The sequence below is a fragment of the Coptis chinensis genome, chromosome 2, assembly GCF_015680905.1.
Source record: "Coptis chinensis isolate HL-2020 chromosome 2, ASM1568090v1, whole genome shotgun sequence".
NCBI lineage: Eukaryota > Viridiplantae > Streptophyta > Magnoliopsida > Ranunculales > Ranunculaceae > Coptis > Coptis chinensis.
In genome coordinates, this window is record NC_141457.1 from 29,431,821 (window position 1) to 29,449,990 (window position 18,170).

General features: G+C 35.7%; 4 long non-coding RNA genes across 6 annotated transcripts; all 4 read left to right on the forward strand.

The window, feature by feature from the left end:
• Positions 1 to 3,449: 3,449 nt before the first annotated feature.
• On the forward strand, positions 3,450 to 5,282 carry LOC147515691 (uncharacterized). The gene is made up of 3 exons (XR_015213493.1): positions 3,450 to 3,872; positions 3,969 to 4,118; positions 4,863 to 5,282. It is a non-coding gene; the product is annotated as an uncharacterized LOC147515691 (long non-coding RNA).
• A 2,668-nt stretch (positions 5,283 to 7,950) lies between these two features.
• LOC147515692 (uncharacterized) lies at positions 7,951 to 8,618 on the forward strand. Its single transcript, XR_015213494.1, has 3 exons — positions 7,951 to 8,044; positions 8,180 to 8,256; positions 8,554 to 8,618. It is a non-coding gene; the product is annotated as an uncharacterized LOC147515692 (long non-coding RNA).
• A 2,391-nt stretch (positions 8,619 to 11,009) lies between these two features.
• Positions 11,010 to 12,242, forward strand: LOC147515693 (uncharacterized). Its single transcript, XR_015213495.1, has 4 exons — positions 11,010 to 11,128; positions 11,203 to 11,343; positions 11,588 to 11,694; positions 12,194 to 12,242. It is a non-coding gene; the product is annotated as an uncharacterized LOC147515693 (long non-coding RNA).
• On the forward strand, positions 12,242 to 14,434 carry LOC147515694 (uncharacterized). 3 transcript variants are annotated; one of them, XR_015213497.1, is made up of 6 exons: positions 12,242 to 12,302; positions 12,395 to 12,473; positions 13,188 to 13,265; positions 13,348 to 13,386; positions 13,853 to 14,091; positions 14,186 to 14,434. It is a non-coding gene; the product is annotated as an uncharacterized LOC147515694 (long non-coding RNA). The 3 variants fall into 3 exon arrangements; XR_015213496.1 differs by having other exon boundaries at positions 12,395 to 12,442; XR_015213498.1 differs by lacking the exon at positions 12,395 to 12,473.
• Positions 14,435 to 18,170: the final 3,736 nt, after the last annotated feature.

Sequence of the window (18,170 nt, forward strand, 5' to 3'; positions counted from 1 at the left end):
AATAACAATAACCAAGTAAGATGACACAACGCGCGATTTCTGGAAAACCGCGTGAGCTTGGACTTCTGTGGTGGGTGTCTAGGGCGCGGTTTTGCGAAAACAACGTGGACTATATGGCACAGTTTATCCAAAACCGCGGCATTTGATGTCAACTTTTTCATATCGCTCTTGAAATTGGTTGGTGTAAGTTTGGTTTGGTTAAAAATTTTGGTGTTTTTTTGGTATCGCTCCTAAAGATGCTCTTAGTACTTGCAATGCATGTTACATAATGCATATATACGAATTTGGTATGTTGGACCTCTCAAGCTACAGAGGCCTTTCTTAAGAAGCTTTTGCTTCTTCGATCATTTCTTTAGTATTTTTTCTTTTGGTTTCATTTCTTTCGTTTTTCTTTAAAGAAGATAAAGCTTGTTGTAAAACTTTTGGGTGATGACACAAGAGGTTTAATTTGGGACTCAATCCCCGCCAGCATCAATGAGTTATTAATCTTATGGGTGTGCACGGGTCAGTTCGGGTTGGGTTTGGGCTCAAACCGACCACCAAATCGACATTGTCGGTTTAGACATTAGAAGAACCGATCTGAACCGATATTTCAGGCTTAACCGATCCGATCTGAACCGATATTTCGGATCGGTTTCCTTGGTTTTCGGTTGTATATCAGTATCCATTGTGTCAAACAAAATAAGAGTGAAAAAAAAAACGAAAAATAAAATAAAAAAATATTATATAGATCTGTTTTTTATGAAAATGGGTATAGATCCACCGAATTTGAACTTTACCACTACTATAATCCTTTCAAATTAGTTTTCTCTCATTTAAAAAAAAAAAAAAAAAAAACTTTCCCCCATCAAATTTATCATGAGAATGTCAAAATACAACTTTAATCAACAACTTAGCTTTTTCAGAACAATTGATTTTGTATGAAAAATGAGAGAAGATTGGGTGAGAGAGAAGGGAGAGAACTAAAGATGGGGAGAGAGAGGGGAGATTGAATGAGAAAATGAAAGTAGGGTTTACTTTTATTTAAGGAAATATCTATGGCTAATATTGATTCTTTGGCATCTAAGGGTTAAAACTGTATAAGTTTGGAAACCCACTATAAAACGGTTCGGTTTGGATTTAGCCGGTTTTAATTTTTGCAACCCGAAATCTGAACCGACTCTATCGGTTTTCACATATTTCTAACCGAACCGAACCAATAATCAAGCCAAACCGACCAAAACTGGTCGGTTCGTTCGGTTTAGTTGGTTCCCTCGTTTTTTTCACACCCCTAACTAATCTCATTTAAAATATGCTTGCCAATTAAAAAATAGATTAGAATGAAATAAATAATATTAAAAATCTTCGGATGGAATTCGAGCATCAATGAGTTACTAATCTCATTTAAAACATTCTTGCCAATTAAAAAAAAAACCAAAATGAAATAAATATAATAAAAAATCTGCATATAGAATTCGAGTTATCTGCTCACCAGAAAAGCAGTAATTGGGTGTTTACAATTAGAACATGCTAAAGACTTGGTCCTTACTATCCCAATAGAAGGCCTAGCTTAGACAATATCGTGTCGTTCTCTATGACATACTCACAATTGATTTATATAGGGATGGTGTTTTTTGTCATGTATGTAAGAAGCACCGACTGCTTGACACTTTTGGAAACCATATATGCAGCGTAATGTAGACATTTTTCAAACTTCAAGTATCATGATGACTATGTTAGAGACATTTTATGTGATACGTTTTAGCTGGGTACAAGTGAAGAAAGAGACTCCTATTAATTTCCTTATAGACTCGAGTGGAGATAGATCAACGCTTCGACCGGCACGTCTTGTTTTACAGTTGATTTGAGTTGTGTTAATGTCAATGGAATTTCTCTGATGGTAGGACTAGGAAATGGTGTGTTTGATGTGGGACAAGTAGTTAGGGTTGTCCATGGGTCGGATTCTGGAAAATCCAAAACATAACCGATAAAATAATTGGGTACCTGAAATTGAACCGAACCGATAATATTATATTTCATCTGAAACCGAACCGAACTTGTAATGAACGCTATTTTTCTATATGCATACATGATTAAAATTTAATTGAAAATGTAATTAAACTTCATATGTCTCACACTTTTTGAATGTTGTATTGTGTAAAATTTATTTATTAAAAGTAATAAAAATCAAATATGGGTTTGTTAGAGTTATATTTGGGCTTGTTTGACATTTCAAAGTTAGTCCATGGGTTAGCATAGATTTTTGGGCCTTTTTGATACCCATTAGAAGCCCAAATATGGTCATAATATGTATTTCAAAATTAGGTTTTAATTAAATACGAGTTTGAGATCTATTTCTATTACTTGAAACCCTAAAACAAATTAAATTAAATTAAAGAAGGGAGAAAGACAATTGAGATTTAACCCAGAAAAATCACAATCCACCACAAATCTGAGTAGACGAAATTAACTTCCAACAACAATAAAACAAAATAACTCCAATACTCTAGCCAAACCTTCAAACAGATTGATCGCTGAAACACTAGAATAGGGTTACAAAAAAAAAAAAAAAAAAAATGAAATTTAGGGTTTCCCTAAACTCCAATAAAACCAGCAAACTTGTAGATTCAGAAAAGATGAAAATAAAAAGAAGGAAAGGAAATGAAAGGATCAGTTTTTAATTTGATGCTATGACATCAAGTGAAATTTTATTATAGCTAATCAAGAAGAAAGTTGAGAGAGAAAAGAAGACGATTTAGTTGAGTTACAACCCCTTCTCACACTTTTTCTTATATAAGAAAATAGTATGTAAAAAGAGGACGGTTCCGTGTCCCTTCTGTCATGGCTTACAAGAACTCTAACAAGAACCAAGTACAATTCTCCAACTGACAATTAGATAAAAAGGGTCGAAAAATGCTTTGGGCAAAACAAACATCTGTTGCGTTTATTACAAACCAAATAGAAAGAAACTATTGAAGCTAACCGACTCATAAAAAGGAAAATTATGCTACTTTCGTCTCCACAAACCAAATGAAAAGACAAACTCCCTGAACTGGCATGCAAAGCGCCTCCAGCTGGCTTGTCTGTCATCTTGGAGCAAACTTGTAACATGTTGAAAAACAATCGGTTAGGCTATAGTGACACAGTTATAGTACCATACTACCATCCTTATCTCACTCTCCTCCTGGTCCGTCAGATCTCAGGATGAGATGAACAGATCTAATTCTAATAAAAATGCGAAATTTCGAACTATTTCGGAAACAAAAAACGAAAAATGTGAAATTTGTTATTATCTCTCGTGGTCTTCTTCTCCACTCCAGAAATTTTCGAATCTACAAATGAACCATCTATAGAAATTCAACCCCCGTTTCAAGTGCCGACGAAGAAGGCTTCAAACAGGTACGGTTTCTCTCTCGATCTATTTTCTCTCTCTCTCTCTCTTGAATTTCCAAGCCTTTTAAATTAAAATACCTCTCTAAATTATGATTTTCCAACTAAAGTTTATATTTATAACAATCACTTGTTCACTTACAAAATTTGGATTACTTGGTTATCATATTGCTCAATTTTTTTGATGCTTATGTATTCTGTTTTTCTTGTATTATTATGACCTGTTACAATGTTGCGTATGAATACTATTTGGAACTTTTGGATCAGTAATCGTTTTGCTTCATTTTATTGTAGGTTCATGTTGCTGATGGAATTAAATTTGTACAAGGGTTGGCCAATAGTACGACATCTTATAGTGGGGCTGTTACCAAGCATGAAAGTGAAAATTTGATATCCAACGAAAAATTGCCTTTTTCAAATGGAAACAGTACTTCCCTTTTAGAAGGCAAGGAAAGCACAAAAATTAGCATTTTAATTATTGACATAGACTCTTCTGATGCAAGGTGACCATAGTTTTTATATCTATGATGTAAACTTTACTATCTGATTATCAAGAAATAGGAAGCTATAATGGTACTGGTGTGTTCCTTCCTTTGCAGCTCGGGATTGTCATGTCCCATCCAGACTTTGTGGAAGAGTCTTTTCTCATGTCTGTGAAGAAATCTCTTTCTGAAGGAGGTCTCTTTGTCATTAACTTGGTCCCGAGGTCCACAGCTATAAGGAAGACGGTTGTTTCAAGAATTAAAACAGTAAGAACAGATTTTGTTTAGCATCAATATTTACCCAGAGTAAATAGTAGGCATGTTTTGTAAAGAAAAATTGGGTGCCATAACAACAACTTGGCTACACATATCATTTGCAAAGGTTGGGAACACTTCTATAATTAGTCCTACCTAGCTCTTCTCCCATGCCAGATGTATTAAATTGTCTGTTATCAATCTCTAGTCAACATATTTCATTTGCATGTGATAGAGTGGGTGGTTGTTATTTTGACCATTCTGATGGTGCCAATCTCTCTGTGGCCCGACTATGCACCATAAGTATGATCGTATCCCTGGGATGATTCCTAGTTCATGCAAAGAAAAGACCTACTAGGGACACCTTTGTGACCATGAAGTTCATCCTAGAGCATCTTTTTAAGCATTCATCCTTGGTTGTTTAATGATATAAGGGCGTCAGTTTAGTATCCTAGGGACACAATTGTGGTCTGGTACCTGTCAGAAGTACTGGCTGTAGTGACCTAGACTCAATTTGTTGGTTCCACCCTGAGATTCGGCCTTTAGTTTAGTATCCATGCAGCTTCCCTTGGGAATCACATGGGTTAAATGCCCTTTCCTCTCTCTGCCTCTGGCTTAAGCCAGAATAAACTAATTTTTCTTTCATACTCGAGCAGTAGAACATACATTACTTGGTCAAGGCAGAAGCTGGAGCAGCTCTACTTTTATATTTCTTAAAAGTGGTAGGTATTTACTTGGTGCGTAACTTATTTTCAGGTCTTCAACGACTTATATTGCCTTCAGCTTGAGGAAGATGTGAATGAGGTTCTTTTTGCCCTTCCCATGGCCCTCTCTGTCAATGAGGCAAACTCACCCGATGCTACTCTTCAACTTCAGAAGCTGTTAAAGTTAACTCACGCCGAGAAAGGGCAAACTATTCTTGATTCCATAAAGAAGATTGACTGTTTGAAGTAGGACGCCGATGAGGCTAAGCTCAACTGATGCTACTCCTTGACTTCAAAATCTGTTAAAGTTAACACTCCCAGAAGGGCCAAATTGTTGTAGATGCCTCAAAGAAGATTAAATGTTCAAAGTAGGACGTCTTATGTGTAAGTTACTGTAACTTGATTTTTAGTAGTGCTGGGCTGCTGGCAATAGAAGAATTCAAGAATTCTGTTGTAAAATCTGTTTAATTTAAGGTCGTATTTTTTGGTTATTGGACTCCATATTTCTGAGGAAGCTTGGGGACTGCGTATCAGAGTCTCACCCAAAAGTTCTTTGCACGGCTTGTTATGTTGGTCACTTTGTGATACTATGGAAATTATATTTCAAACCTTTCTATAGTTCTTTCCACTTCTTGTTTCTACTCTTGGAGAAACCATTCTCATAGGTTAGATTGGTTCAATGAATTGGCTGTCAGAGTTTTATACAATGTGGCTTAAATTTTGGTTGTCAAAGTTTTATACAATTTTGGCTTGAATTTTATACAATGTGGCTGTCAGAGTTATACAATGTGGTTGTCAGTCTTGGAGACTTCTTATAACAAGCGACAAAGCTTTGAAGCTTAATTCTTCCACCAGAAGTCACACCACCAAAAAAAGAAGTTTCAGAAGAAGGATTTGCATAAATATTGTAACCATTGGAAGTGTGAGAGAGATAGTAATCATTAGCCGAATGCCGAAAGACATGTCGACTACCCAATGGAGTCGAAGAAGCCGCCCATGGACTAAGTGCTACACCCAGATCATTACGACCATCTCGCCACCCCATCGGTTCAAAGGTCCATGAAATTTCACCTTGCCATGACATATCATCATTGCCACCAAATGGAGTGATTGGAGATGAATGGTATCTACGCCCACCTGGAATACCTCCAGCTTTTGAAAACTCCCAAAGTCCCCACAAAATATCCTGATGCCATGCCAATATAAAACCAACTCATTTCGAGATCATCACCTTCATCGTCGTCCTTGCTAACGACATGAGCTGGAGTTTGAGATGGCTCGTCTCCTCGGCATTTTTTCTCAATTGGAGGTCCACAGAGTTCGGGGTTGCCTTCGTAAATGGATGTATCTTCAAAGGTTTGGAGCTGGTTGCCTGATGGAATTCGCCCTGACAAGTTGTTGTATGACAAGTTTAGATGGCTTAGACTAGACAATGCTGAAATGCTTTCTGGAATTGATCATTAAGAGGTCGGAAGCCAGAAGATGTTAAAAGAGTTTTCCGCTGATTGATATGAAATTGTACCGTGGTCCTGTAGGGGAAATGCAAAATAGAAATCCAGTCTCAGACTAACGTCAAGATCACCCCTCTCATTTTGTCATGCAGTTTCATCAAGTTTAAGTTTGGAATAGCACTCGAAAGCAACTCTTTTTGATAGCTTGATCAATTTATTACAGCCCACATTCTTCTTCTTTTTCCCCTGGGTTAGTTTCTTGAACAAACATCAAGAATTTGCTCCACGGAATCTTCATCCAACAAGAACGAACAAGTGTAAGTATCGACATTTAATTTGGTTTCCTTTTTTCATGTTATAGCTGAAATCTGTCATGGACAAAAGAACAAAAGACGAAATCATAATGAAAGTCACACTTTTTTTTAACATGTTAGGCATAGAGAGAAAATCTCATGCTTCATGCTTCACCAGATGCAACTTTTCGAATATGAGTTTCTGAAAAACAACCACGAGCTAAAACCTTCAAAATTCTTTCAGTTCTTTTTCTCAAATAATTGAGCAAGTTGATTTTCAATTGGAGATTTAAAAACAGAACAACCAGAGATTTAAATATAATTGAACAAGTTGATTTTCATATCAGATCTAAATAATTTAAAAAAGAAGAAACTAGTTCGGTGGTAGTGAGAGTTGAACAAGTTGATTTCGATTCATTACTTCTTCCAGTCTTGTACAAGAAACATAAAATTCAGTTGATTTCTAGCCTTGAAACCGTTTGAGCTTCTGGAGTGGAGAAGAAGAAGACCACGAGAGATAATAAAAAATTTCACATTTTTTGGTTTTTTGGTTTCCGAAATAGTTTGAAATTTTGCGTTTTTATCAGAATTAGATCTGATCATCTCATCTTGAGATCTGACGGACCAGGAGGGGAGTGAGATAAGGGTGGCATTATAATTGTGTAACTATAGCCTACTATCGGTTAGGATATAGTGCCACTCGTATCTCACACCCCTCCTGGTCCCTCAGATCTCTTCTCAAGATCTTCAGATCTAATTCACTCAAAAATTATGAAAATTCAAAATTTCAAAGTATTTCAAAAACCAAAAACCAAAAAAAAAAAAAAAAAAAATGTGAAATTGGGTTCTTCTTCTCCCAAAATTCCACTACTACAGAATGACACATATACCACGGTCAATAAGAACGTTTATACCACGGTTCTTCCAAAAACCGTGGGAAATACTTATATATCACGGCGAAAATTTCTTTGGTCATTGGTTTACTAGTATATGCCACAGTTATATGAAAACCGTGGGATAAGTTGGGCCATATACCATGGTTAGTTTTTTTTTTCAGCATGAGAGTACTCCACATCCCCACTACCTTAAACATAAACAGTGGTATATAAATTTTCCACTTTCTACAGTGGTTTATGACTTTATGCCAGTCAAATACGCGGAAAAAAAAATACACAGTACGAAACTCATTCAAATTGGATTCCTGCTATTCTCTCGATCTCTCCACTACACCATAACACTGATTTTGCAACATTTAGTAAAATTGATTGCTAACACTTATTCATCCGTTACAATGTTTGTCACACATACTTTTGTAGGCAAATATTTGGTTGATTTAGTAACATTTACCCAATATTAGGTGACGGATAGGAAGTGTGAGCTATTGCCAAAAAAAGAAAAGAAAAATTGAAAACAAATGAAAATAGGGTGAGGATGTTTTTCATTCTCGTGCTCATCTCTCACACCCTTTCAATAAAAAAGAGAAAAGTGAGGTAAGCATCGGAGAAAACCGCCATCAAGCATCGTCTTGCCGCTAGTGTGGCCTCCATCGAAGTCAAGTCATCTTCTCCTTTCTCTTCTCTTTCCTTCAATTCTCTTAATCTTCTCTTCTTCTTTCTTTGTAACAGTTAGGGTTTTGGCTAAGGAGTTGGATTTGCATAATCAATTGCTCAATCTACTCAAGAAAGCTTCTTCATTGTCCAAGGTAGCGTTTTGTATAGTGAATCATCTTTTATTTACAATTTCTATTGTTTCCATTTTTCGAAAATTTAGGAATTAGCTTTTGGGTTTGTCTTGACATAAGATTTTCAGGGTGTATGTTAACAATAGATTGGTATAACTTGTCAACGATGGCCAAAGGTTGCATTTTTATATGATAGATTTTAGTTAGTTTAAATGTTCTCATGTTGTATTGTGTATCTGCTCACGTTGCTTCATTCCCTTTGATTTCTGGGCACCTAATTACTATAACAAATCTATTAAATTTTTACTGGAGAAATAGAGGGAAGGTTGTTATAGCTGAAGTAGAGGCCATTAGTCTTTGGGATGTGAACTCACTCACACACCGTGAACCTTCTTGTCCATTGCTTTCGTCTGGCAGAAAGGTGTCCGCACTTCATGTGAATAACACTGATGCTGAGTTAGGTAGAGGTGTTCACAGAAAGTAAAATTTATTATTGCTGAGATAATTATTTTATTATTTTATTTATTTATGTTTTATCAGCAATTCATTGCTTAACTTATCATGTAATACCACCGTTTCTGTTATTTTGTTACTTTATTTTTCCCATCTATGAATTGTTTTTAGAGATTACATTATTTTTTTTAGCTTATATAATTCTGTTGACTTGACTGTTTTACGATCTATTACACTATTAGTGGATTGGCACATGCAATTCATGTGTTACACATTTTCTGTCCATAACATAGGAGTGCATGGGTTGTTATAAATAAGTATGCTACTAATGAAATAGTTAATGTAGAACTATTACTTTAGCGGGTGTTTTCTAGAGATATGGATCTCAAGTAATGAAACAAAACATTGGCCCAAACTTTAATGGATTGACTGGGAGAGGATATTCATTTTTGGGAGTCATATTAACTGGATATATTTCTTAATCTGTGTTGAGAAAGAGTAGTTCATAACAACTGGAAAACAGACTTAGAAATTCATTTATGAAATGAAATACCAAAAAAGAATATGTGACTTGTTAGATGTGTTATATTCGCATCAATCACTTCCTTTGGAGTGAAAAGAACCTAAGGCGGGATAATTGGAATATACAAGAGGATACCACATAATAATTCATAGGAAGAACTATTTCTTATTTCAGACTAAACTAGAATAACTAATCTCTCTTATATTGTTCTCTTTTGGCGTAGGCGTAGTGATTGATGAGTTACTGTTGTTTAACTTCTGTCTAAAATGCAGGGTAAGTTCATAAGAAGTCGAAGGACATGACGGTATGTTCTGCACTCAGGACACCATAAATGTCTTGGACTTTTGTCTCCCTTCTGGTGTAGGCCTTTGATCATGTTAATAGTTTATTTAGTTAACAAAAGTGTAGGTTTTGACTGCTTTACAAAAAATCTGCCCACTGGGATAATAAAGAAGAAAAAAACACCGCAAATTACAAAGTGTAGATGATGTATACCAATTAGAATGTGATAGGTGCATATATAATCTGATGAAATACCGCTTTAGTCAAATGTGGTAAGATATCAATACCCTTTTCTTTGTATGTCAAGTAGACAATGTTGTTCTGCATGTTGAAAAGAGCCAAGAAACATATTATCATGTAGTATGGCATTAGGTCCATTGCCTTGAGATCCCACCTGAAGGAAAGTTTTTAGTTATATACTAGTTGCGACATTCGAACTTATTTATATAACGTAGCCACCAACCTTTCACATGAGTCTCTAAAAAGTTTTAGTTCATAGATACCATCAATTATCAGTATGAGAAAAATAGCTCGAGTTATCCATTCCCTACAATAGTGGTACTGAGTTTTATAGGCTGCTCCAACTGACGCTAAGAAACTTTCCACCAACCTGTCTCTGGCAAGGCCCAACTTATCTGGTAAACCAAGATCTTTCTACCATCTGATGGGACACATAAAAACTAATTAAGTATTGTTAAGATCTTTGTTTTGTTTTTTATATGGCTCTGAAGTTATTAATTTATATGATAATTGATTGGGGGAGTGAGAGAATTTTGATTGTGATTGGATAATTGGCAATTCTTCTCTTCCACAGGGTCATTTTCACGGGTACGTTGGTTGTAATACCAGACATAATGGCACTTGCTTCACCAGGTGAAAGAGCAGAATGTAGGAGAGAGGTCTCAGCGCCCAAAATCTTCTGGCGGAAATGAAGGTGTAAGAGGCTTTCGGGCACTAGGAGTGAGAGACCTCTCGTATCGCCTTGCGTTCATTGCAAACTCTGTTAAGGTTTGTGCCCATTTTATGTTCCTAGCTCATCATTTTATTTATTTGTATTTGTAGTAGTCTTTCATTTAAATTGTTTTCTTTGTATGCTCTTAATCAGATATCTGATGGTTGAAGAGATAGCGATATAAGAAATAGCAAGAGGGATGGGGAGGATGATGGTAGCCAACAGTTCAGGGTGAGCTCTTGGTTACTTAGAAATGCTATGCTATATAGACTTCTTCCTTTTTCAACAAACACATTAAATTTATGCTAAAAATCTGTCGCTATGCCTAAATACTCTGTAAGTCGGGTCGAGTTGCTCAATATTACAGCTCCTCTTGGTACTCCTACAAAGTTATCAAAGGTTTACTTGTTTTAAGGTGATTGTAGGACTTTTGGTGTTTGAATTGAAAGTGGTCCGATTACCAAAGAGTGACAAAAAGATGTGCAAACCATAAGGTAACCATCTATTATTTAGACTTGACTTTTGAGGGAATATGTTGCTCTAATGCTTACGGATAATGCTTGCGATAATGGAACATGCTTTCGAGGGAATATGCTTGCTCTACTGCTCTTGGTGCTCTAATGCTTGCTGATAATGGAATTTGTTGCATAGATGAATTTGATAAAATGGATGTTAGAGATCAAGTAACCATCTGTTATTTAGACTTCAGCTTTTGAGGGCCCTGAAAGTTTTCTCTAACTGTCTGATCTCTTTAAAGGTTGCCATTCATGAAGCCATGGAACAACAGACCATAAGTATCACAAAAGCGGGAATACAGGCGACATTAAATGCTTGAACATCAATTTTAGCTGCTGCCAACCCTACTGGCGGCCGGCATGACAAGTCAAAACCACTAAAGGTGAGAAATGTTTGCACCTTTATGTTGATTTTAAGACCAATATAGTAGAGAACTGATTATGTCAGTGTGTATCATCTATGAAATGTGGAAATAAAAATGACCTGCATCTCTTCTTTCCAGTACAATGTGGCTCTTCCTCCTGCTATCTTATTAAGGTTTGATTTGGTATATGTTATGATTGACGAGCCAGACGATCAAACAGATTACCACATTGTTCTTATCTGCCTTTTTTTTTTTGCAACAGTAATGCATGGTCGTACATTAAGGGAATGTGATTGTGTGAATGCCATATGAGTAATGGAGCAAAATCTTCACGGATGTGCATCATGGGCTGCTACTGGCCATGTGTAGGTTTACTTTTAAACTAACACTAGTTATTTAATCAATTTATTAAAGTTGGAAATGTATGAAGTTGATGCCTTAGAATTATGTCCATTTAGCTTGCTTGCTGCAAATGAATTAATTAAGTTGTGATTCTTTTGTAAGTCACTATGCCAATTAACATGAACTTCTCAGTTCATCTTTTTGGCTAGAGTTAGATTAGTTTGAGCCATGTTTGTATTAATAACACCATATATGACAAGGAATTGATGATAAATAATTTCTTGGACGTTAGCAAATTTATTGGTGCCGGTACATATACACTTAGTGGGTCTAGCTTTGTTGGCAAATACTTGTTTGGTGTGATTGAATTAGTTTAGTTTGATGTATATTTTTGTTTTTTGGTCATTGATTGTAAATTTATGACTCGGGATAGAAAAGTTTGATATAATTTTGAGATGTATATTAATTTTAGTTGTAAAGCCTACTTAATAACATGGGTTTTTGATATTTTGTATGATCTATGAAGAAGGTTTGCGAATGCGAGGAAAGACCGGGCTAGAAACGGGAGTCGAAGATTGGAATATAGTTGGAGTTGCATTTTATCCCTGTGCAATCAACAAAAGAGGAGTAATAGAGTAAGTCTTCAAATTTGATCTTAATCTTCCAATATCAAAGGCCTTTTTGTTTTTTTTGTAGTGTAATATTTTGTTTTTTGTTTTTTTTATAGGAAATAGATGTGGAACTAGAACATGAGTGGTGATTCTTATGTTCCAATGTATGGTTCATCTGTAATTGGTTGCTAATTAGTATGTAAATCTACCATTAAAGTTATGTAGTTATGTTCTCATCTTGTATTTTATGAACTTCAATGGAAATTGCCAATTCTTAGTAGTTCAAATGTGTTAATTAAGATAGATATATATGAGTATATCTTATTCTTGCTTTCTTTTATAATATTACGCCGGTTACTAGCATCTTGGTGTGTAATGTATCTGTGATTGTGCTATGTTGGAAATGGTGTTTGGGGTAGAGATTGATAGATTTATGGATGAATAAAAGAATATTGTAGGTGGGTTCTTATTTTAGTTCGTCTGACATTTGCTGTGTTGATCCTACAAGCGGTTCATTGCTCTCAACATATAAGCTTGATCCTGGAGAAACAGAAAAATCAAATATTTCTCATTACATTTTGTGTTTTTTATTCTTTTGAATCTATCTACTTGTTAGAGACTATGGAATTTATTTATCCCTCAGATTACTTTTCTTTTGAAACATAAAAAAATGAAACAACATATATTCCAAAGCCGGCTACATCATTTTCTTTGGGTTTCTTGCAAGGTTGTCTTACATAATACAAAAAAAATGTTGGACTTGGTAACTCTCTCTCTCTCTCTCTCTCTCTCTCTCTCGAAAATGGAGAGGACACTACAAAATAGCTTGATCCATTCTCGTGACTTGTCAATTGTAGCTTAATTTTCTACACGATATTTAATTTATCTGAGGAATTGCAATTTCGACAGGGTGATAGCAAAAGATCTGTGAAGGGTGGTCATGGTAGAAAAGAGGCTGCTGGAGTTCAATCGGGTCAAAGTTCCCAGGTATTATTACATTTCAATGGTCTTTTGGGATTTAAAGAGTTGTTGTAAATACGGGTAATTGAATTTCACACTCACTTATCAGGGATCTTTTGGGCAAGGGGCAAGCTACATCAACTCTCCGGTAAGGACACCTTTTCTGATATTACTTTTTTTATTGCAGTGCAACTTAGGAAGTAAATGATTGATATTTTTTTTTCCTGGTTTTCCATTCATATTAATTTGGTTTTGAAGATACTGCGAACCACCTTATTCCTTTTTGTTTCATAATGTGTCAAGTTGATGATTATCATTGATCATCCTTACCATAAAAAAATGTTAATTTATGGATGGAGTAAATCGTCTGATGAGGGACCTACTTGTTTACCCTTATTACCTGGTGGTGTTTTTCTTTAATCTTTCTAGTTTCTTCGATTCTCTTTCAATGCATCTATTCTCAAACCTCTTGGCAGTCATGTGTGAGGTGAAAACCTGTATGTACAAACTATGTGGGAGTGAATCATGTTTCGCTTAATAGAACGTAGCTTAGTTTCTATTGGTTGTCTCAAAACCTTGTGAATTAAATGTTTTGCATTTATCTTATTATGAAGTGCGGTCCTCACATTACAAAGGGTTGATGGGAAACGAGTTCCGCTGAAGTGGGACAAGATCATGGTAAACAAATCCTACACATTATTGTCTTTTTCTTTGAAAAGTAAATGTTCACATATGTTGTGAGTCTATATGTTAGGGCCCATATCAACCAGGTGGCACAGAGTGTGGGTATTATACAATGAAGTTTATGAGGGAAATAGTAGAAGCTTGTTCAACTGGATCATTTGAAAATAAGGTATTCGAAAGTTTTGACAAACACTTTATTTGGCTCAATGACTTCGCCTTATTCTTATATAGTAACTCTACATGTTGTGCTTTGACTCATCTAGATAATAAATTTAGAACTGAAGGAGACATACACGCAAGATGAACTTGACGGTGTTCAACTCGATATTATTCAGTTCATCCAGGAAAATGGGGTGTTTCAGTCGGAAGCGAATGAGGATGAGTTTTAGCAATGTTCGGACCCCTCCAGTTTAATTTATGAGTCCTACCTTTTTAATTTATGAAAAGGAATTTGAAGTTTGTTTTCTTAGTGCACTCAAAAAATTAATGGAAGTTTTTTTTTATTATTATTATCTTTTTTTGCAATGTTTGATAGTTTATTGTACATTTTGGAATTTGTTGGGAAGATGGAAATGTTGTATGTAGGCAGGCTGTGTAAATTATGTTATGCAGGTTTGGTTTTTAAGTGGAAGACTGTTACTAGCATTATTATTAATATATATATATATATACCACGGTTTGGCATAAACCGTAGTGTTTAGTATAACTATATACCACGGTATTATAACACATACACTAATATAAGCCACGGTTTCAATAGCTTATATGCCACGGTTATGTTGACAATCGTGGTATATAATGGGCATTACAAACCACGGTTCTTTGAAAAACAGTGGTATCCGTTAAACATATATACCACAGTTTTGCTATTATTATATACCACACCACTTATTGTCACGGGTGTATAACAGTGGTAAATATATTTATACCACACTTAAAAACAGTGGTATAAGTGTCATTCTGTAGTAGTGTTCATAACCCAGAGGCTGATCAAACCATCCTGCTGATCCAGAGAGGTCATGGTGGAGGTGGGTATGGTGGCCGTGGTGGTGGTGGGTTTCGTGACGAAGGCCCTCCTTATGAAGTAGTTGGTACAATTTTTTCCCAACGCTCTCTATTTACTACTCTATTGGATTGCTTGGTTCACTGTGAAAACCATATAAAACTCTAAAAAATGTATCTTTTAAGTGGTAAAGCAATCTGAATATAAGATATGGTCTGTTGTTATAAACTAAGTGGAAGAAAAGAAATGTAAATTAGTATTTACATCTAAACAACATAATGAAACCATCCAACTTGGCTACTTCCATCTGCAGATCTTGTCAAAGAAAGGTGTTGTGATACTTCCTAACATATTAGCCAATTCAGGAGGCGTCATTGTGAGTTACTTTGAATGGGTTCAGGTAGGGGCTTTCCCAACTTTCCTCTATATCCATATTTACTAGTAAATTTAGCTTAATTTTTTGAGATTTTTTTTAGTCTAGTTAGTCATCTGCATATTTTTCTATTGAGTTGGAAAAGTAAAAAAACATGAAATTGATATTGGTTTTCCTGTTTGTAGAACATTCAAGGTTGTCAAAGAGAAACCGGTAAAAGGTTCCGAGAAACCGTTCTTGCTCTTGGAGGTGGAAAACCACCGCTTGATGTCAGAATAAATCATTGAATTTTCCTTGGCATTTCCTGTTTATTGAAAATGTGAACCTATTGGTGGTTGCAATTGTCAAAAATAAGAACTTGGGCATTACATATATTCCTGTCACTTTTTTTTATCAGTTTTCTAGCTTTATCCCCAAGACCACAACACATCCAAGTCAACTGAGTTTGACTGTAATGTTTTTGGTCAAGACAAATGAAAAGACTTTAATGCCCTTTTTATGTATAATTACATAAATACCCTGTGACTTTGGCGAAGACAAAATTGGAATTCAAATCATCTAGGACACATGTATGATCTTGTGGTCTATCCGACGGCCATACACCATCACTACCATCACTGTAGCATTATATTCTCCAAGTTATCCACCACTACTATATAAAAAGACTTCATTGCCCTTTCACGGTTGGTTTTCTCCTAGTATACATGTAGCTTTTAACAACCATGAGGTTGATTATGTAATTTCATAATGTTAAAGGCGTGGATGTCATTTGATAAAGATTGGTGGTAGCCGTCAGATAGAGTTCACAAGATCATGATATTTGTCCTAGATGATTTGAATTCAGATTTTGTATTTGCCAAAGTCACAGGGTATTTATGTAATTATAAATAGAAAAGGGCATTAGAGTCTTTTTATTTTTCTTGACCAGAAACATTACGGTCAAACTTAGTTAACTTGGATGTGTTGTGGTCTTGGGGGTAAACCTCTAGATGAAAGAACTAGGAGGGTAAAGCTAATTGGCCTAAGTTCTGGGGGGGTAAACTTCTAGATGAAAGAGCTGAGGGGATAAAGCTAATTGACCTAAGTTCTGGGGGGTAAAGCTAGAAAACTATTAAAATGACAAAGAGCAATGAAGTATTTTTACATGCATTGACCAAAAAGATAACAGTTGACTTGGATGTGGTGTAATTTTGGGGGTAAATCTCTAGATAAAAGAACTGGGGGGGGGGGGAGGGGGTAAAGCTAATTGTGGCCTAAGTTGGGGGGGGGGGGGCGGGTTAGAAACAATTGTACAACTGTTTTTTTATTGTTTCCTCCATGCTATGGTGTTTTCGTACTGATTACCTGTGTACTCCAAGTTTTTGTGGAATTCCGAGGTCGTGAACCTTCTCCAGAGGTGCTACTCAGGCACAATGGATTATTGCCAGCTGTTGTAGTTCTCTGAGTGTTAATATTTTATTTGTTAAAATTGCAGTTAGGATTTCAGATGTGCAAACGTTTTGCTAAGTCTTTTCAATTTTCTGAGAATATAAACATTTACCAAGCACAATTGTACACAGTATGTGTGAGTGGTTTGGATGCCAGAAAGAAGTGTTGGTAATTCATGAAAATACCGTAATAATGAATTTTTTTATGGTCATGCCATCTTGAAAGAAGTTTTTGTGATTCATGAAAAACGTGACTTGCCAAGCAGATCCTTTGGCATGAATGAGTGCATGACCCCTGAGTTCTAACTCATAATAGGGTGGGAGAGGTTGTGGACTTGTGGGTTAGAGATGACCTTCTCTTTGTAAATCCTCTACATATCTCAATTAGTAGAGTACACCATAATTAACATGAGCTTTTAAATTGGACTAGCCTTTTTTTTATGGGTCGCGGTATTGGCACCCCCATAAATGGGACTAGCACCCATTTGACAAAAAGTAAAACAATAATGGTTATTCTTTATATGTCCTTTTATACCCCACATGTCCATAGTTCTACGATAGGCACTTGCCGCGAGATCTTATATCCACGGGAGGCGATTCTTGGCGAGAGATCGCACAATCCACGGCAAAAGGCGATTTCGGCATATTTTTGTGTTTTTTGTTTTTTTTTCACTTCAAATTTTGCGTATTGAACACACACGACATATGGATACCTCATTTTTTTTTCTTTAAAATTTCTTTATACACTCTAAAAACAACACCAAAACCATGACAAAAAAAAATATACAATCGAGTCATAATTTTGCTATCTCACTGCAAATATTTTCATATGCTATAAGAAAATTTTGTGATCAAATTAATGAAGGAGAGTTTTGATAATTAACACAAGCAAAGACTCTATTTTAGTAAACAAAATCATCTCGAGACAACTAATTTTTTTTACGGTGGCTATTAAAAAAATATTTTAAAAAAAAAAAAACCCACGGCAACCACCTTCCGTGGGATATGGGATCTCACGGCAACCCAATGTTGTGGATTGTGCGATCCCGCGGTAGCTGCTTGCTGTTAGTGTTTTTTGTGTATTTAATGGAGGAGTGCTAGTCCTATTTATGGGACTGCCAATACTGCGCTCTTTTTTTTACTACTATATTCAAACCAATTATTCAATGCCTTTAAAAATGACTGTTTCGTCATTTCAATTTTTACTACCGTTTATGCCCTTAATTGCATCTTCAGTCACAATATGTACTGATCTGGCAATATGAGCAGGCTGCTGGACTCAAGAGACGACTAGAAGTACTCTCACATCCATACATGGAAAAGACGAATCCTCAATTATAACTCAAATCGGTTTTAACTTTAACCAATAAATTGAGTTATGTCAAGTGAAACCAACGAATCACAATGGTCTTATGTTTCTGTTATTCTAGTAATACAAGGGAGGT